Source organism: Saccostrea echinata, unplaced genomic scaffold (assembly GCF_033153115.1).
Source record: "Saccostrea echinata isolate AGI-Se365-2 ecotype Australia unplaced genomic scaffold, CSIRO_AGI_Sech_v1 ptg000029l, whole genome shotgun sequence".
In the NCBI taxonomy this organism is placed as follows: domain Eukaryota; kingdom Metazoa; phylum Mollusca; class Bivalvia; order Ostreida; family Ostreidae; genus Saccostrea; species Saccostrea echinata.
Window position 1 is genome coordinate 4,083,899 of NW_026889778.1, and position 19,690 is coordinate 4,103,588.

Here is a 19,690-nt window from a genome sequence, read left to right on the forward strand (position 1 = left end):
AGTACAGTCAATATAAAGCTGGAGGAGTAAAACATTCATCATCGATAATATATTGTGATTCATATAGGAGAGTGGCTTAACTCATTAATCTATATAATCCATTTTGTTGGATGAAAAGACTGTTCTTGCTTCACTGGTAGGATTGAATGACAGAAAAGCATTTGTAAGTTTCTACACAGGAAAAAAAAACTGTACGTAACTACTTTGAATCTGTGAAATATAAGTAGAAAATGGAAAACTATTTATCCTTCCTATATTTATTAATTTCAATTTATAAACACAAAGTATTTTGGTGTTTCTTGAAGTGAATAATCTTCATATGTCATACGCCAATGAATTTATTTCTAAAGGCAAATGCACCTTCTCCGCCCTTTTCTAAAGATACAAGGAATACAAAACCCAACACGGCGCCCTCTACTTCTACAACTTCTAGTGCATTGCGTATAATGGCAATTCCTCGAACATCCGACAACAGTATCGACAACTCCCAGCGAAAGAAAGCACAACAGAAGAAGCAAGACACACGTCTTCATCTGAAATATAAAATACAAGGAGATCACATCTATTCAAACTTTTGTCATTAAAAGCGTGACATAATATTGCCAAAACATAATGCAGAACGCTCCAACCTTGTTCATTTTTTTTTCTGTTTGGCAACAGCAAACATTTTGTCCTCTTATTTCCAAATGAGTTTATTTTACGTTTTAGAAAAAAAATTCTTTACTCTTAATGTTAAGTCAAAGTTTCAAAGTTCCTTCAAACGGTGTAACGAGTGTGTTGGGTAATATGTCCTATCTTTCTCTTATATCATGCTGCATTCCGATAATATTCTGTTTATATGTCCCACCACGTAACCTACTGACCACACATCAAATCAATATACGCCCTCCACGCGCCTTACTGTCCATATCAAATTCAATATTACATTTTATTTTCCTTTGAACTTGCAAGGAGTCTTATAAATGGCGTCACATAAAAATCAAACGACGTCACAATATAATCAATTAGTACAGAACCGTTTGCTTCGCTAAGAGAAATGAACTTTATCCAAAAACTTCCACGGGATAAATTCGCTATATAGAAGGGTAATCAGAAAATATATATCCTTACCTTAAAAATCAGGGTGATTCAGGAAAATAATGATACAACAGAGGTTCCAGATAAGGTTCTTCTTGTATAATGCAGACACCGTCTTTCCTTTATATGTATGAGACCAAGATATTTCATTGGCTTGACGTAGACAGACAGATTACATACCATCGTGAATTTTAATTTGAAAATCTTAATGAAATTCCAATTTCAATAAACACCTCTTTTGAACACATTTTATTGTAAATTCCTTTTTTTTATTCAAATGAATAATTTTAATTTAAGATGGATTTAAAAAAAAAGAATTAAAGATTAATGATCATACAAATATATTCTTCTGGTTTTCTTTACAAGAAAGAATATAATTGAATTTTCAGGGATATAAATATGTCATTTTGTCTACAAACACTGTGAATATTCTTTCAGTTTCTATAAAATTAAAAATTACAATCAACTATGTCAATTTGTTAGTAAGGGTTAAGAACTTCTATGTTTACTTCAGGGTAGGGTTCAGAAAATCAATTTTAATACAGATGATTCAGGATGAATAAATATAAGCTTTTTTTTCCCTAAACACTCAAATACTTTATTTTTTAATTAATAAAGTAAATTGATGTACAACGTATCTTGCCATTATGACATTAACAAAATATAAAATGATAGCTATTTGGTCTCCATGTACTAACTAAGATGTTTAATTTGAAACTCACAGGGGAGGCGTGGGTTAAACTATAATTGTAACTTATAAATATCAATGTTTATATAAAATAACTATCATCTTAACAGGTTGGAGACAATTTTTGAATGAATTCATCCATATTTTAAATATTTACTAAACTAAGAAAAATTTAGACCGAAAAAGGTGTAGATAACGAACAGTGATCTATCTCCAAAAATCTATGACAATACAAATCCGTGAACAGGACATAAAACACGGACCTCTGGAAAAGCCAGAGAATGGATCAGGTGCAAAGGAGGAGTACTGAAATATATGGAGATAACGAACAGTATTCAAGCTCAAACGTCCATTAAACAATACAAAATAGAAGCAGAGCAAACACGGACACCCAAAACATCAGAGGTGGGATCAGGTGCCATAGAGGAATGAGCATCCCCTGCCGACCGGTCACACCCGCCGTGTGCTCCTTTTCCTGATCGGGAAATAACGGAAATATCCGTCGACAATTCAGTGCGTAAATAATGGCCTAACAATTAGTATGAAAAATGTCAGTCAGCAATTGACTCAAAGATAAATTGTATTTGCTGACAAGGGCATTGTATCAACAAGTCAATGTGACAACAATGGCCTATCAGTCTGCATAAAAAAAAAAAAAAAAAAAAAAACGTCATTCAAAATTCCATTTAATGAAATTTTGCATTTGCTGACAAGGCAATTGCATCAACCAGAGAATTGTTGACTTTAAACAAGCTGTATTCATCACGGTTATCATAAAGTTCTGTTGTGAGGTTCCATTAACATCTTCTTTTCAATTAAAATATCTAAATATGAAACAGATGTGTGAGATTCTGTGTTATATATTATTTTCTAATTAAAAGGAATATATCAAATCAACATAGAAATAAAAATGAATATTGTTAATTGAAAAAAAAAATCATCGATGTATCTAAATATTGAACGAAAGTCATAGGAAGAAATTTCTTCTTTTCATGTAGAAGATTTTTTTTTCTAAATTCTTTTTTATATGAATACAAATAAGATATACTATTAACGGCGCAACTAGTACCCATAGGAAATCCGACATATTGTTGAAAGAGCTGGTCTCTAAAAAGCACAAAGATTGTCAATCAGAAACTCGATCATCTTTTTAATAACAACTTCGGAGTAATTGTGTGTACGATCGGAAAGTTTTATAACATTTCTTTTTAGCAAATGATCAGTGACAAGGTAGTTAAATCTACGATTTCCATTGATATTGAAAAATAAAACACTGCCTTTAATGTAAGAAAAAAAAGCCTGGATTTTAATTTATCGTGAAAAATGGTTCTACAAAGTGATGAAAAATTATTTTGATTTTATTAATTTTGATAAAGTTTTGTGATTTCAAATTTTCTAATAGTTCCTTGGAATTTGTAAGAGTCTGACTCGTGCACCATGCGTCAAACCCTGACTACTATAGTACATACAAAGCACAGCACTATAGTTGTTTATTATGCAAACTGTTTTATGAACACGACAGTTCAAATAAATTACTGTTTGCAAAGGTAAAATTTCTTTGATTAATTCTACTTACTTTCCTTTACTAAGATGTATACGATCAAGTGTTCTCAATATTCCCTAGACTCAGTTTGCGTATTGATGTGTAAACTGTAATGATTTAATTTTAGTTGTCACGGGTCATTTGATTGTATAAAAAAATAGTTTATATCGTACAACCTGTGTTGAAGACGTCACAATGACACGTCAAAAACGTATCAATCCGCGTGTCATTTAAAATACATGTATGTACAACTTGAAAGCGCGTTTGAAGGAGAACCTTTTTCTACACTTAATGATTGAAAATTAAATCATAAGGAATGAATTTAATTGCTACCCAAGTTATACTGCTTTAACCTGGTTTGGGACAGTTTACGGTTTGCGGTTTATAAAGCATAAACTGTCTCAACCCAGGTTATATGGTATAACTTGGGTAGTCTATTTATTACTTAAATAATCATAAGTACAAAATTATTTCTTATTTAAAACTGAATGTAGTGTTTGACCGTTTTTGTAATATTCACATGTCTTGAATATTGTTTGAAGCCTGGGGTGTTTAATTATTATTGAATATTAAAACTTTACTTCGATTAAATTCTCCAGATTTTATAATATAAGAATATAAACGTATTTAGAATTGAGTAAATTGAGTCTAAATAATTGTAAAATTATTATAATATAGTCGCTTACATACAAAAGACAACTTGAGTATGGCCTAATTCTTTATATTACCTGAAATCATTTTACAAATTTTAATGGTACCACCTTCCGCCTATAGGACTCAGTGCTTCACCTTTCAACACATGCCATAAATTTGGTGTAAGAAAGTATGCACCCAAATTTACTCACTTGCATTTGCTTAAGAAAGGTAAAAGCAATATGAGTAAATCAAGCATGTCCAATACTAACGTGAGGTCCATCTGGTTTCTTGGTTTTACAAATAAACTTTCAAACCAGGTAAATGTCTTCCTGGAGGTTCAAAAACATGCTATGACTTTTTTACAATGTATCTATACCTTGGGTTGGTTAGTAAAAGTCATTTGAATTTGTGTGGTCATGTTACGGAATTTGACCATATTTGAACTGTCAGATTGCATATGCATAACTTGTACATTCAGAATTACCATCACAGTTTAGGGGTGAGATCAAAGCATTCATGTCTGATATAAAAAAAAAAACAACTAAATCAAACAGAGTGGGGTGTCAAGAGAATCCAAACAAAATTTTTGTATACTGACATCATTAATAACAAGAAGTGCAAATTGTACATTAGACTTCATATTATTCGTATTTGAAATAAATCCTTTGAAAGAAAAAAAACCAAACCTAGTTATTTTCAGTGCTACATGTATTTTATTTATTTTCATTTTTTATGTTTCTATTTTTTTTGTGGGGCTAAGGGGATCAACACTGGTGGTACCACCTCTTGAGTCCGTAACTTATGCCCTATTCACAGATTTGGGTTAGGCTATTTTTTATCACTGCTTTTTTATTTACATCGATTCCATTCTTAATGCGTAGTAATTTTTTTTTTACATCATAATTATTTTCAATGAAAGATTACATTGCAAGATGGATGACAGTGTTTAGAGAAATATTCCTTTTGTTTGAAATGTTAATTAATCAACATTTGCAAATGTAAACAAATGCGTAAACTAATTTGTCAATTATTTTTAGAAGCCTATTCATTCATTCACTGTGGTAAATCTTGTTAGTCAAAAATTATATTTTTGGAAATTAACTCTTTTTAAAAAGATCTTCACTCTCTCCGTGACATCATTCCAGCTTCATAGAAATGTTAGCTTTTCCTTTAAGCATACGTACAGACAATCTGTCCAGTTGACACACGTAAACGCATACAATATGATCCTGTTTCTCGTATAGTAATTAATTTGAGGGACACAAAAACGTTCAATGCAATTTATTTATTTATTTTATAATTCATTCATTTTATTTATTTGTTTTATTTTGCAAAATGCAAAGGGCTCACATTTAAAACCAAGATTACATTTAAATAAACAATAAGTAAAATGAGAGACAAGGGTGAAATATGAAGATATCGAGTAGTAATCAAGCTCAAAAGTTCATTAGAACAATAAAAATTAGAAACATTAGAGTCGGGATGAGGTATCATTTAGGAAAGAGCACACCAACCGAGTGTTCCTTGTCATGATCGAGCAAATGGAAAAATCTGCAGACAATTAAGTTTGAAAATTATGGCCTTACGATTTGTATGAAAAACGGCAGTCAACATTTATAGGTCCCAAAATGAGAAAGTAAGAAAATATTTTTACAGATGTGAAGGCATCTCTGAATAATTTCAGGGCTAGAAAAAATGTTTTGTTGGTTAATAAATCATGAAATTTTAGCAATATTTAATTGAAAACAATTTGAGAAATTCGAAAAATAGGTGTTACTGTTCACTACAAACCGTCGTCGGCAACGATAAAGTTACTGGTTTCGATTTTGTAGGATAAACACTTATTATTAGATTCAAATAATTTAATTTACATAAAAGATTTTTAGATATTACTGTGAAAGACGAGGGTTGTCCCAAAATGTCGTAGACAGCTTAGGCGAATTAATATATTTATCCAAATAAAACCGATCCCGACCGGAATTATAGAAAGAAGAAAGCTACTACGATTTCATCATAAAATTTGATTGTTTTGTTTTAATACTGTTTACAAATTACCTGACTTATTTTTAAACATGTTTTCTAGGTGGTAATTACCATTAATTTGATTGCTCAATAATTTAATTTTTGCATTAATTTCGATCGGGATCGGTTTTATTTCAATCGGGATTGGTTTCCATATTAAAAATTAGAAATATTTTCTAAAATCAGCTATTCGTTGTATTTTATCATAAGAATATGTCTGTATTTTATTTCTTTTCTGTAAGTTACATGTTTTTAGATGATTTTATCCATAGATTACGTATATCTTAATTACTAAATGTTTTTTCAGGTCCATGAAGATCTTTTTAATTTCTTGTAAAACATCTGTTTGATTTCTTGATACACACCTTTTTAATAAGATATTTATTTCATGTAACAATTAAATGTAAATTTTAAGCTTAATAAAATATCTCATTTCCAAGAAAAATAATTTTGTAAATTATCTGGAATAAAAAGAAAATCCTAATAAATAAATAAATAAAAATAGTCCTGCAGTGGCGAAATTATACATGCACGTACTTTAATCCAACAAGTATTTTTTATGTGTACAGCCTCGGCTTTAATCCATTTTTTAAAACCCATTCATCATATTAAGGTCAAGATCTAGTAAATGAGTTCAGTCTGTCTTTTGGTGCTATATCCATTATGACGTCATAATTGATTTAATCTTTTTCCCCCGTATTTTACGGCTATAACAGAATTAAGTAGAAAATGACCCATTTTCATGGAATTCAATTTGAAATCATTTTAAAAGGAACCCCGATACCTATTTTTCAATTTAATATCGTTTTAAAGAAGAGGTCAAGAAGATATGAAAAACCGTTTACTGAGAGACTGTAAGCAATATTGACACATTTTGTTTGTCTGAGATGGAGAAAACGCCCATTTTTATACCTGATTTTTTTCATTCTTCATTAATAAGAGCAGTTAAAAATATGTTTTACGTTGAGCTTATCTAAAAAATTATGCCCCGATACACCTCAATTTATTTAGCTATAATAGTAATAGATTATTTTTCAATTCAATTTTATTGACAACACCATCATACATTGGCATATAGTCATTAATACAATAAACAATAACATACATAAAATCAATAAAATTATTCCAGTTAGCCTATCGGTTATGTTGGACTTTTTTCTTTTCTAATATTTAAGCATTTTTTCAGAAAGTTACATACTCTTCTAGCAATTTTAATACTTGGAGGGTTGATAATGTCAATAATAGGGATTTCCTTCATGTAACATTGAGCATTAAATATATCACAATATTGTAATCTATACTGATCATAACTAGGACAATAAAGTATAAAATGTTTTTCATTTTCAATAAAAAGTTTACAAGCATGACATACACGTTTTTCTCTAGGAATAGGTGGCCTTGAGTATCTCCCTATTTCAATATGTAGTGTATGAGCACTAATTCTTAGTTTTGTTAGGATTGTTCTTTCAGATTTCTTCAATGGTAATTGTAGGTAGTTCTGTAATTTATATTCATTTAAATTTATGATATTACTATAAAAAGTTAATTTTCCAGAATCTGATTTAGAAATGTTCTTTAACTGTTCGCAGATTTTGTTCCTATAGTGCTCCTTTAATTTATGTCTTAAAATTTTATGTGGTATGTCCAATGAGGATAAAGACAATTTCTGTTGAAGAGTAAAAAGTTTTCTTTACCAAGATATTCTAGACTCAAATGTTTTATCTTCCTTAAATGCAGACACCACTAATTGGTTCTGATGCTCATTCTCTGACTCTAAATTTTTCAATCTTGAATAAAATTTAAACATATTTTCATAACCTGAATAAAATAGTGGGAACTGTCCCAACTCGTATAGAACAGCAATATTAGATGATTTTCTATGAACACCCAGAATGTCTTTAAATATCTGGAGTTGTATTTTTTTTCAAATGGGAAATGATCTGAGGATAATAAATCACATTTGTAGTCAGCAATCCAAATTTCAGAACCATAAGTTAAAATTGGAGTAATCGTAGATCTATAAAGTTTTAATATTGTCTCAACAGAAAAATTTATATTAGCTGGAAAATTAGTTTTTGTAGCATAATAGGCCTTTCTAGCTCTTTCTGACAGCTGTTCTGCAGAAAATTTCATTTTTCCATCAGAATTAAATACAAGTCCCAAATATTTATACTGGTTTGTTATTTCTATAGGGCTATGATTGTAGTAAAAACCATACTCATTTTCATTATTTGTACTTTGAGAAAAAATCATAACATTTGTTTTTTCCATGTTCACACATAATTTCCATTCATGACAATATTTGCTTAAAATATCTATACATTTCTGTAAACCAGTAGGTGTCTCTGATACAAGAATAAGATCATCAGCAAAAAACATGTGGTTAATAGGTAATGAATCTAAATGAGCTGGATCTGTGGTTGTATTATTGAAATATTTTACAAAATTATCAATACAAATATTGAAAAGTGTTGGGCTCAGGTTATCACCTTGTTTCACTCCTCTATTTGCTAAAAATTCTTCACTCATTTGATTGTACTTTTTACAGGAGTAATAAGTATTTGTATACATATTGTATAAAAGTTTCAAAAAATTGCCACCAATGCCTTTTTTATTAATTTTATATAAAAGTACAGATCTCCAAACTGTGTCAAAGGATGTGGAAAAGTCTACAAAGCAGGCAAATAGTTTCTTTTTCTTTTTAAATGTATATTTGCTAAAAAGTGTTCTTAAAACAGAGATATTGTCCGTAGTTCTATGGTTTTTTTCTAAAACCAGACTGATATTGACTGAGAAGATTATTAGATTCAAGATAGTAATGTAAGCGTTGTTGTAAAATTCCAGTAAAAAGTTTCCCAAGACAACTTGTAACACTAAGACCTCTGTAATTGTTTGTATCGTTTGGATCACCATTTTTGTAAAGTGATGTAATAAGTGAAAGGTTCCAATCCTTGGGCATAACCCAATTTTTAAGTATAATATTGAACAATTTTGTGAGAACAGGCAAAAGTACATCACTACCTGCTTTTATAAATTCATTCAAAATCAGATCTGGACCTGGACTTTTACCATTTTTTAATTTCAGTATACTTTTTTTAACTTCATCTTGGGTGAACTCATAATCTAATGGACGGGTTTCTAGATTAAAATTCTCAAATTTGTACCTTTCATTTTCTTCAGGTGAATATTCTTTATTGAGCAGGCCTTTATAATGATCAACAAAATCTGAAGTGTTAATGGATTCTGCTTCTGTCATTTTAACTTTATTTTCTTTGATTTTATTCCAAAAATTTTGAGTTTTGTTTGGTGTTATTGAATTTATTTCTTCAGCAATTTTATTGTAATACTTCTTTTCTTAGTAATAAACAGTCATAATTAATCCACTTTGGTTTTTGTTTATTTTTCTTTTGGAGGTTTTTCTTATTTTTGTAATTTTTAAAAGGTACACTTTTGTTAGCTGCAGTAATAATAATATTAGTCATCCTGTCGATTAACTGATTTGTATCTCCTGTATTTTCTTTATTTGCATCATCAAGCATTTTGTTAAACATTGATAACTCCTTTGATATTTCTTTCCCAGAAAGATAATTTATGTACTGTATTTCATAGATGCTTGACCAGAGAAATTTCCCTTTCATAGTGTTCAAGTTATATTTTTCTTTACAAAACAAGTCTGTATCCATCAGTATTCTAGTGTTAATAAGGCAATGGTCAGAAAGCTCTGATGGAGGCAATATATTAAAGTGCTGAATTCTGTGGTATAAATGACTAGACGCCAACATATAATCAACTGTACTAGAGCCATTAACATTATGAAAAGTAAAATAGCCACAAGAGTCTCCAAGAAATCTTCCATTAAGTATGGATAATCCATAAGTTTTCCATATGGTATTTAACAATTGTCCATGCAAGTTTGATTTTGTATCAAGTTGGTAACGTTTACATGATATTCCACTTTCATATATGTTCTTAGGTAAAGGACAATCAGAAAAAGGTGTCAGTTATTGTATCATGTTTTATATAATCTTGAAGCCCTCCTGTCCTACCATTAAAATCTCCACATATTAATACTTCACCCTTGCATCTAAATCTTGCAATTTCATTTTCTAGAGCTGCAAAAATTTCCTCTGATTTAGTTTTTGTTACATTCGGTTTGATATAACAAAAGCAAAAATAGTGTGTTTTTATTTCTTGACTCTGATTTGAGATTTTTAAGTTGGTTTCAATCTATATGCTATTTTCACTTTGATGTATCTTTCTGCAATTTTTATAAATAGTAGGTGTAATGTATATGTGTAGACCACCTGAAGGTCTGCCTTTTTTCTTGAACTTTTTTGAGTTGAGCACAAAAGGTGGAGAAAAACCAGGAAGATTTCTTGACGAGTCTTTCAACATTGTTTCTGCTAAACATACAATGTCGTATTTTCTATACAAACTACTAAAAAAGTCATCACTTAATTTGTCATCATTTAGACCATGGACATTCCAATATGCAATATCAAGTGTTAACATGTGGAAAAACAGCAAAAAGTTAAGATATGTACTATATTTGACAGTGATACACAAAAAATAATTGATACGATATTTACAATGTTTAGTAAAGGAAAGGAAAATATCTTGCAAACATTTTGTAACCTGATTATGAGTAATCAAATGTGCAGGTATGACAAGAATAAATTTAAGCTTGAATGAGGAATGTCACTACCCAAGTAAAGAAACAAATCGCCAGTAATCTACACCGGGTAAGAAAAATGTTGTTCCACTTTACACGAGGTAAAAAAGTTGTTCCACTAAGTCTCTAAGCTGGGTTTTTGAATAGTGATTTCCACTGGGTTGCCTTGGGTATTTTTGTTCAACAGGCCTCTGATATTGGTCATAAGGCTTTGTGTCATAATGCGGATTTAGGTGTTTCTTCATCTGGTATTGATCATAAGGCGTCATGCCAAGATGGGGGGTTAGGTGTTGTTTGATAGCGCATACCAGGTTTTTTCTTCCGGCATTGGAGAAGTGGATGCCATCCTTGGTATAATTTCCCCTGTGTTTTGAAATTTTATTTTTTTCAATAAAGTAAACATGAGGGTATTTGGTTGCACACACATTCTTTAGATTTCTGTTGATTTCTTCTGCTTTTCTGTTGTACTCTGCATCTCCTAGTCTATTAAATACTGGTAGCAAGTGTAAGACACAGTTTTTCGGTGCCATTTCTATCATACTACCAAATTTTGTTAGGACATTTTCTAGGTTTTTTCATTAGAGAGAACATTGCAACCTACTCCAATTATTAAATGTTTAGAAGTTTTTATTCCTTCAATGTGCTCAGTTGCTCCTTTGATGTTCTTTTTCCCATGTCCAAGAACTGTTATCTATTTGTGTTTAATTGTTTGTGTTTGTAGATCCATTATTAAAGGAATTGTTTCTCACATTTGAGAAATCTGTAGGCACTCTACATTTACTAGATCTTGACCTTAAGGAATATTTTCCTGCTCTAAGAAATTTGATTTGAAATAAATAAGAAAAAAACCTGTGCACTTACATACATATAATCATGATAATAGACCCCAGAAATGATCGCACGAAAAAAAAAAGCGGGGGGGGGGGGTCGTTTGGGCGGCATCCGTTTTGCAACTGGTTTGATAATAATGAGGTATTTTTGAAATTTACCAATCTACTGACTTATTTTAACTCCTTATAAAGTATAAGGATATGTGGAACAATTGTCAAATTTTAAAAACAAAAATAAAAAAAGAATGTTCCATTGAATCATCTACCGTTTTAGTGTCAGCTTGAAGTGGGGCATCCAGCAGTAGTATTGACAACATTTTCCTCATTAAGTAGTAAATTTAAAGATTTCTATAACTTTTTTTTCTATTTCAGTTTTTACATTTTTTTTAAAAATTTAAGTCTAAACTACGGAAGCCCAAGAGGGACATTGACTTACTCGTTATGACTTATTTGTTGTAAATTATTTGTTGCTGGTTATAACCAAGTGTAACTTAGCTATGGAGAACGTGTGGCATGGCTTACGTGTATTATTAAAATGATATATTTAGTCCTAGTTAAACTGTGGTTTTTGATTGATTAATTGTAGTTTAATGTCCTGTACAGTTGTGGCTACTAAATTTTTATCAGTTAATATCTTGTAGCTTTGTTGTTACAACTTAATTTTTATTTGTTAATTATCATTTGTTATTTCTTGGTACTTAATAGTTATTTCTTAATTCTTATTTGTAACTTCCAGTTTGCATAATGATTGAATACATGAACTGAGGCGCCGCCCGTGAATATAATACATTCTCGATCACAATATTTAATTCAGTCTGAAGAGTAATTACACAGAAAAGAGAAATTATTGAACTTAACTTTTTAAAGATCTTTTCTTTGCACGTTTACATAAATTTATCAATTTCCGCGGAATATTTGCGACTATTGTGACGCAATATTAGATAGGTATTCGACGTAACTGATACATCAATGGAAACTTGGATTCAATCTGAATAATAAAGAAAATTTTAAACTAAATATTATGTTTGGAGGTGAAAATTAATTCCGTTTTTGAAAATAAACCAATTATTTTTGGTTGAATGATATTCTTTAGCGTATCAGTTCTAAATATCTCACAGGGGTTCTGATAGTAAGATGTTTAGCCGATTTCCCGATGGTACGGGAGATAACTCTTGCATCACAGAATTTCATAAAAATGACTGTCTATTTTGCAAGAAAACTAATATTGAAAAAATGTTTCCCGCTGATTTTATTTTTCAAATTGAAAGATGAAATGTTTCTTGATTTAGTTTGGAGTGAATTATACATCTGTTGAAAATGTATTAGAATTTACAGTTCTTCGTTTCCGACCTACATTCAGTGGTTTATATAGGGGAATTAAAAACCACAAAACAAAACGATATTTTAGTAAATAAGCTATTTTCAAACAAATCTTTACTTACAGTATCCCATAATATGGACTACATTAATATCGTTTTCATTAAAATATCAAATATTCGTCACATTCGATTTGCCGCCTATTAATACGATACTGCCTGGTTTACATATTTATTATCAGTAAAACAAAAGTTACATATACGAAAATTTTCCAGAATTTTAAGAGTGCGCAAACAGACCTACTGGTTGTCTTATAAATCATCATAGTATTCTGATGATGAAAAATCTGCATTTAAGAATTCATTTTTAAAGGGACATTTCACAATTGATAGGCATACAAAATTAGGTTTTTGTTGGTTAAATGCTTACAAAGTCATAAATCTCATCTACGGCTACTTGGTACATCCATCGTATATAATGTTATATATGATATTTTTAATATCAAAATATAGAGCAATGTATGTTAATGTACATGTACTGCACTGTGTCACTTTTACAATAATTTCTACCTCGTTCTATCAGACGGTTTCTTTTTTTTAAGATTTGCATCTTCATATGAAAAAATCCGCTTCTGGAATTCTAAAACACCAAGGATCGGAAAACATTCCCACGTGTACCAGACATTTATGACACTTTTTTTCTGTAGGAGTATTTTCAATTTCAAAACATTTGAGTCCAGAGCACTGCCTCGAAGGCAGCTGCCATTTTTCGACAAGTTAAACAAGTTAAAGCAAATACAACAAAACTGGAGAAAAAGTAGTAAAAAGTTATTAAAGATATAATGATAAGATCATTCGAACTTTGGAATACTTAATATTTTTTTTTAAGATTTTATATCTTATATACCGATTTACATGTATAATTATTGCAATTTATTCTGCCAAGCCTCCTCCTTAAGCATTTTTAGTCACAAAATATTAAAATCAGCTAATTTTGCTCTTTCTAATCTTTGTTTACTGGGGTTTTTTTTTGTATCTCTAAATGCATGTTTTCCATTCGAATGAAAACTAGGAAATTTACTCCCTTTTATCAATAAGATGATCCTTTTTTATGTCATACTATAGACCAGTTTCGTTGATGTGTTGGAAAAACCATGGAACGAGTTGTACTTAAGTATATTTAAGAAATAATTCCCGAATCGTAGGAATTATGAAAGAATATGCCCCGATAGTCAAGAGATTTTGTTGGCAAATAAAAACCGAACCCGAAGACTGAGGGTTGTGTTCTCAAACAAAATAGTTAACTATGATTTTTCTATAGTTAACTATAGTGATAACTTTGAAACTATCAAAACTATCGTTAACTATAGTGATAACATTGAACCTTTGATTTACTATTGTGATAACTTTGAAAACTTTGTTTAACTATAGTGATCACCATGACACTATAGTGATAACTATGAAAAATTTGAAATACTATAGTGATCACTATAAATACTTTGATTTACTACAGTGATAACTTTGAAAACTTTGATTTACTATAGTGATATCTCTGGCACTATAGTAATCGCTTTTAAAACTTTGAATTACTATAGTTATAACTTTGAAACGTTGCTTTACTATCGTAAATTATAATAACCTATAGTAACTATAGGTCACTATAGTTTTTGTGTTCCTCCCACGAAGGAATTTTTTTTCTGATACGGCGAATATTTAAGCTTCTATATAGAGAAATGCAGAATCTGGATTTGGACGTCATCATGTGTATTATGACGTCACAATTGAATGCTATCCTCGTTCATTTGTATCTCAAAGATTAGACCAAAAAAATAATAGTCTTCTTTCCTGCTTCCCGACCGACCCTATTTTTTTTGCACCCGACCCTAAAGTTTTGTTGTTTTATTTTTTAGTTTTGGAAAAAATCGGAAATTTCAGCAATTTCATATTCCAAAACTGAAAAAATATATATTCAAGGGGTATTTCATGAAATTGTATGTTTTAAATTTATGGACTTTCTTAAAATACCACTTGAGTTGTGCATCAAAAGACACTAGATTTAATTTCAAAAGATGATATTGACCTATGACATGTTTAATTTGGTTTTGTATTAGTTCATGTCCAAAAATTACAGTTGGAAAAAAATAAAATAATTTTCCTACCTACCTACCCTATTTTTTTCAGGTTGGTAGCAGGAAACAAGACTATTAATTTTTTGGCCTTAGAAAAAGTACGATATAATCCGAACTCAAAATAATTTTTCCATCCAATTTGTGTCACAGTCAAAAAATACCTCTATCCTTTTCCTAGTGAAGACAAAATTAGAGGAAACCTAATTAAATTATCGATAATTTCTTGATGATATTAATTTGTATTTTTTTAGGGAATAATGGCCGCGGCATCACTATGATCATTGCCATAACTGTAGTAGAATTATAATTCTTTTCATGAAAACAATCTTTTTTACGAACATCAGGCTTGTGAATTATGTTCCTAACAATATGGTTCCTTTATGTATACTATTTGCTGATGATTATTCTTAGCAGAATTCATCTCAATTTACAATTTAATTGCAATAAAATCAGAAGAATAAAAATCATTTAAAAAATCATTTTCAGTCATCATTCACTTCGCCTGGGTCAATATTGATTTCTGAGAGAGAGAGAGAGAGAGAAACAATAAAGCGGTATAGGAGATGCGGGAGAGGCTACTGTGTATGATTTTAATTTTATAAGAAAAAAAAGAAACTGACTAAATATTAATCAAATCTGACACAAATAGATAAATACTAATAATTATGATTACGATCGTACATTGTACCAATGAAATATGCCAATGAAATATATTGCAGAATCTGACACCTCTGTTTCATATTTGGATATTTTACTAGAAAAAGATGTAAATAGTGATCTAGCAACCAAGCTTTATGATAAACGTGATGACTTCAACTTTACAATCATCAACTTCCCTTACTTATGTAGCAATATACCTTCTTCACCCGTCAATAATTTACCTCAATTTAGAAATTGCTTATATTATGTAGAACGTGCTCTTGCGTATCGAATCAACTGAGAGATATAAACCATCCCTCAATATAATCATTCCATAATATCTAAATATGAAACAGAGGTGTCAGAATCTGTGGTATCTTTTATTACACCTCTGATGTTTTGGAGGTCCGTGTTTAATCTGCTCCTATTTTGTATTGCTTAATGGACTTTTGAGCTTGAATACTGTTCCTTATCTCCATATATTTCATTATTTCAAGCTCACTGGGATATATATCGAGTTGACATATGAATAAAAGTAACTATTGTTAATTTATAATACGTCGTCGATATATCGAGATGTCGAGTTGAAGGCCACAACAAGTGTTTTCTTCTTCTCATGTAGAAGTTTTTAAATAAATTCTGCTTCACATGAATTCAAACATTGGACTGCTTATTAAGGCAGTGCAATTGGTAACCATGGGAATTTCAACAGATTGTTGGAAGACCTGATCTCCAAATACTACATAGATATTGTCAGTTAGAAAATCAATTAAACCAGCTTCAAATGATTCTTTATTTTTATTGAATCAATTCAGTATATATCATGCATTTTTGTCTTTCTGTAGAAGAATAGTGTTCATATGTCAACGGAAAAGGCAAATGCATTTCTTTCTCCTAAAGAAGCAAGGGACACAGATTCCAATTCGGCGCCCTCTGAGCCTACATTGTCCTGTGCAATCCAAAAAATTACAGTTTCTTGAACATCCACGTTGACTGACAACAGGATCAACGATTCCCAAAGAGAGAAAACACAACAGAAGAAGCAGGACACATGACTTCATCTGAAATACACCATACAAGGATATCTTATAAAGTTTACCTTATATCATCTATCATGTATAAAAAAGTATCATACTTGGAGATAAAGATTTGATTTTTTCTTCCATAATGAAGTATTAAGAATTAAGATTATTTTACATTCTATTGATTTGTATTTTTCTAATTTCAAGTTTAGTTTGTCTTCAATAAAAAGGATGACACAATGTTGCAAAATATGATGTAATTGTTATAACCTCTGCAAAATACGTCTTGCACAAAATGTCAAAAGTAATTATTCATGAAACATCTGTAGACATAGTTTATTTTGAAATCAGACCAAACCTTTTTTTTTTTATTCTGAATTCAAAATGAATATCTAATACACATCAGAGAAGGTTTATAGTTTCGCTAAGCGATCCTCAATTCAATTCCTAATTACAGTAAAATTATAACATTAAAGATGGAAGCTGAATTTTGCAGAAAAAAAGATCAAGGTTGTTATATACAAGATTTTCAGTGTTTATTAAGTATTCGTCAAAAATAAAAATCAACGAATTGACTTTTGTTTCTATTATAAAAAAAAATAGGGAAAAATGTTTTCAAACGGAATTCCATACTTCTGTTTGACAGCTTCAATTCAATTAATTTCAGAAGAGCAGTTAGGAAGTAAAAGGAAATATATCGGTTCTTATACAATTCTTAAAACAATACAGAGAAAGAAACTGATTTTTTTTTCTTATACTTATGAAAAATGTTTTACGAGTGTTTAAAAATGTGGATTTACAATTTTAGAATGGCGACCTATTTTGCATCCTTGTTACGCAGAAAGTATTAATCAAAAGCCCACTATATCATAAAAAAGTTTTCCTCTGACTAAATATCGCCATTTAGATGTATATTTATTTTCATTCATTCGATGACTGGATATATTTCACTAAACTTAAAATAACAGAGTCCAAAGAGTCTACTACTTCTTAATCGTTTTCAAATGTTAAACAGAATTGGCAAACTAATGCCTAAAATATGGCAAGATGCAATATTAAGCTGATAGGGTGTTTATATGTTCCTTAATTACTTAGGAGCGTTGTCTATGTATGGTCCATTTATAATCTAGCTACATATTGAAATTGTTCTTCTTCTAATCTTTAATCTTTAATCTTTAATGAAATAAACATTTGGTGATTGGATGGCCGAAAAACATAATATTAAAATTAAAGTCAAAAGTTCTATGTATTATCTTATCTGCTAAGAGAACCTTTTCACTACTAGATAATTAAATTTAATTCATCATCAAATAAAAATCCTTACCTTTAAGTTGAAGTTGATTTCAGATGAAAATGACAAAACAAAGAAATTTTCCTTACAACACAGACAGTGTTTTCCCCTTTTTATGTACGTTCCAGAGTTTTCATTGGCTAGGAAAATTAGACTGATTGCATAACATCGGGAAAAAAAACTTTTTGGGGTGTTAAACTCCTTATGAATCATCATTTTATTTTCCTAATCAACAATTCTAATTCTAGTTAATAAAGAAAAATCTTTGGGTTTTTGTTACTACTATTATTTTCTCCTTTTTCGTTTTTAATATTTCTTAGAGTTGTTTTAATTAGGTTTTTTGTATTTCTTGTTCTAGCAATTAAAATACATAATTTTTAATAAATGCGATGTGACTTTCCTGGTTTACCTTTTAAATAATTGGGTTTTTCCTTCAATTTTATCTCTGTTGAATTTATAAACTTTTTTCTTTCAAAATGAGAGGCAAAATGAAGAAAAGAAATCAACTTATCATATTTATAAGAAATAATATATCTTTATTTATAGTATACTTGGATTAAAAATAACGTATTTGACAAAACATCTTTGCTCTCATCAGTTATGTTTTTGGTAATGAAAATAAACATTGAAATTGACTTAATTCTTTAAACCATTCTCTATTTTTTTTGTCATTGATCAGGGGTGTATAAATCAAAACTTGTCTTGTTATTTTCATCTTAGAAATACGATAATCAAATTAAAAATACAAAGTGATTTTGAAAAAAAAAGAATATCATAAAATGCACGATTATAATTTTGTCTCACTCGTGTCAACGTTTTGCCCCAGTCATTCGATACGCAAGAGCATGCTCTACGTATGAACAATTTCTAAAACGAAGCAAGATATTGACAAACAAGTTGATGATACAAGGATATCAACAGTCACGTTTGACTCAACAACAGTCTCGTTTGACTCATAATCATTTTTGCAAGTTTTATGGTCGATACAATGACCTTGTCAGAAAATATAACCTGTCATTTAGTCAAATACTGACTGACTTTTTTCATACTAATTGTTAAGCCATTATTTACACAATGAATTTTCTACGGATTTTTCTGATTTCCCGGAGACAAGGCGGGTGAGACCGGTCGGCAGGGGATGCTCACTCTTCCATGGCACCTGATCCCGCCTCTGATGTTTTTGGAAGTCTGTGTTTTCTCTGCTCACGTTTTATATTGTCTAAATGAGTTTGAATACTGTTTGTTATCTCCATATTTCATATAAAAGAGATTGCAGCCCATGGCTCAACTGGCAAGAGAAAACCTTGTTATTTCTTCTTCCAGGTACAAGAAATATTACGACAAGAAACCTATAAATGTTCTTGTGTTCATGTGTGGAAGACACATCACAGGAAGGGCAGCTAGATGACTACCCACAGTAGATCCTAAGCAGTGTTCAGAACTTAATATTAACGGATTGATCGACCGAGGAGAGGAATAGGTTGATGAATATTACATCCGAGTGCCAGTGGCACACCCAACTCGGAAGAACTAATATTTTAGAACATGACACAGATTGTCACAGATAGTCGAGGGATTTCAAACTTTCTTAATATTTCTAAGTTTAAATATAAGCCAAAAACTTTGTCCAGGGGTATGGACGGATTAAGTAACGAGAGAGAGAGAGAGAGAGAGAGAGAGAGAGAGAGATTCTAATGACTTTGTATTCAGAAAATGCGCCAAATATTATGCATGTAATTATATAAACGAATTAAACCTAAAGTCATCGTGGAAAAAAAGTGTACACTATGTCCTTTTATTCTCTAAAAATAGCTTCAATTTCAAA

The 19,690-nt window shown here is 30.3% G+C and overlaps 2 long non-coding RNA genes across 2 annotated transcripts; both read right to left on the minus strand.

Moving 5' to 3' along the window:
* Positions 1–241: 241 nt before the first annotated feature.
* Positions 242–1,213, minus strand: LOC133194366 (uncharacterized). Its single transcript, XR_009722064.1, has 2 exons — positions 1,111–1,213; positions 242–533 (listed from the first exon to the last, which is right to left on the minus strand). It is a non-coding gene; the product is annotated as an uncharacterized LOC133194366 (long non-coding RNA).
* Positions 1,214–16,331: 15,118 nt separating this feature from the next.
* LOC133194367 (uncharacterized) lies at positions 16,332–17,945 on the minus strand. The gene is made up of 2 exons (XR_009722065.1): positions 17,899–17,945; positions 16,332–16,613 (listed from the first exon to the last, which is right to left on the minus strand). It is a non-coding gene; the product is annotated as an uncharacterized LOC133194367 (long non-coding RNA).
* Between the last annotated feature and the right edge of the window lie 1,745 nt (positions 17,946–19,690).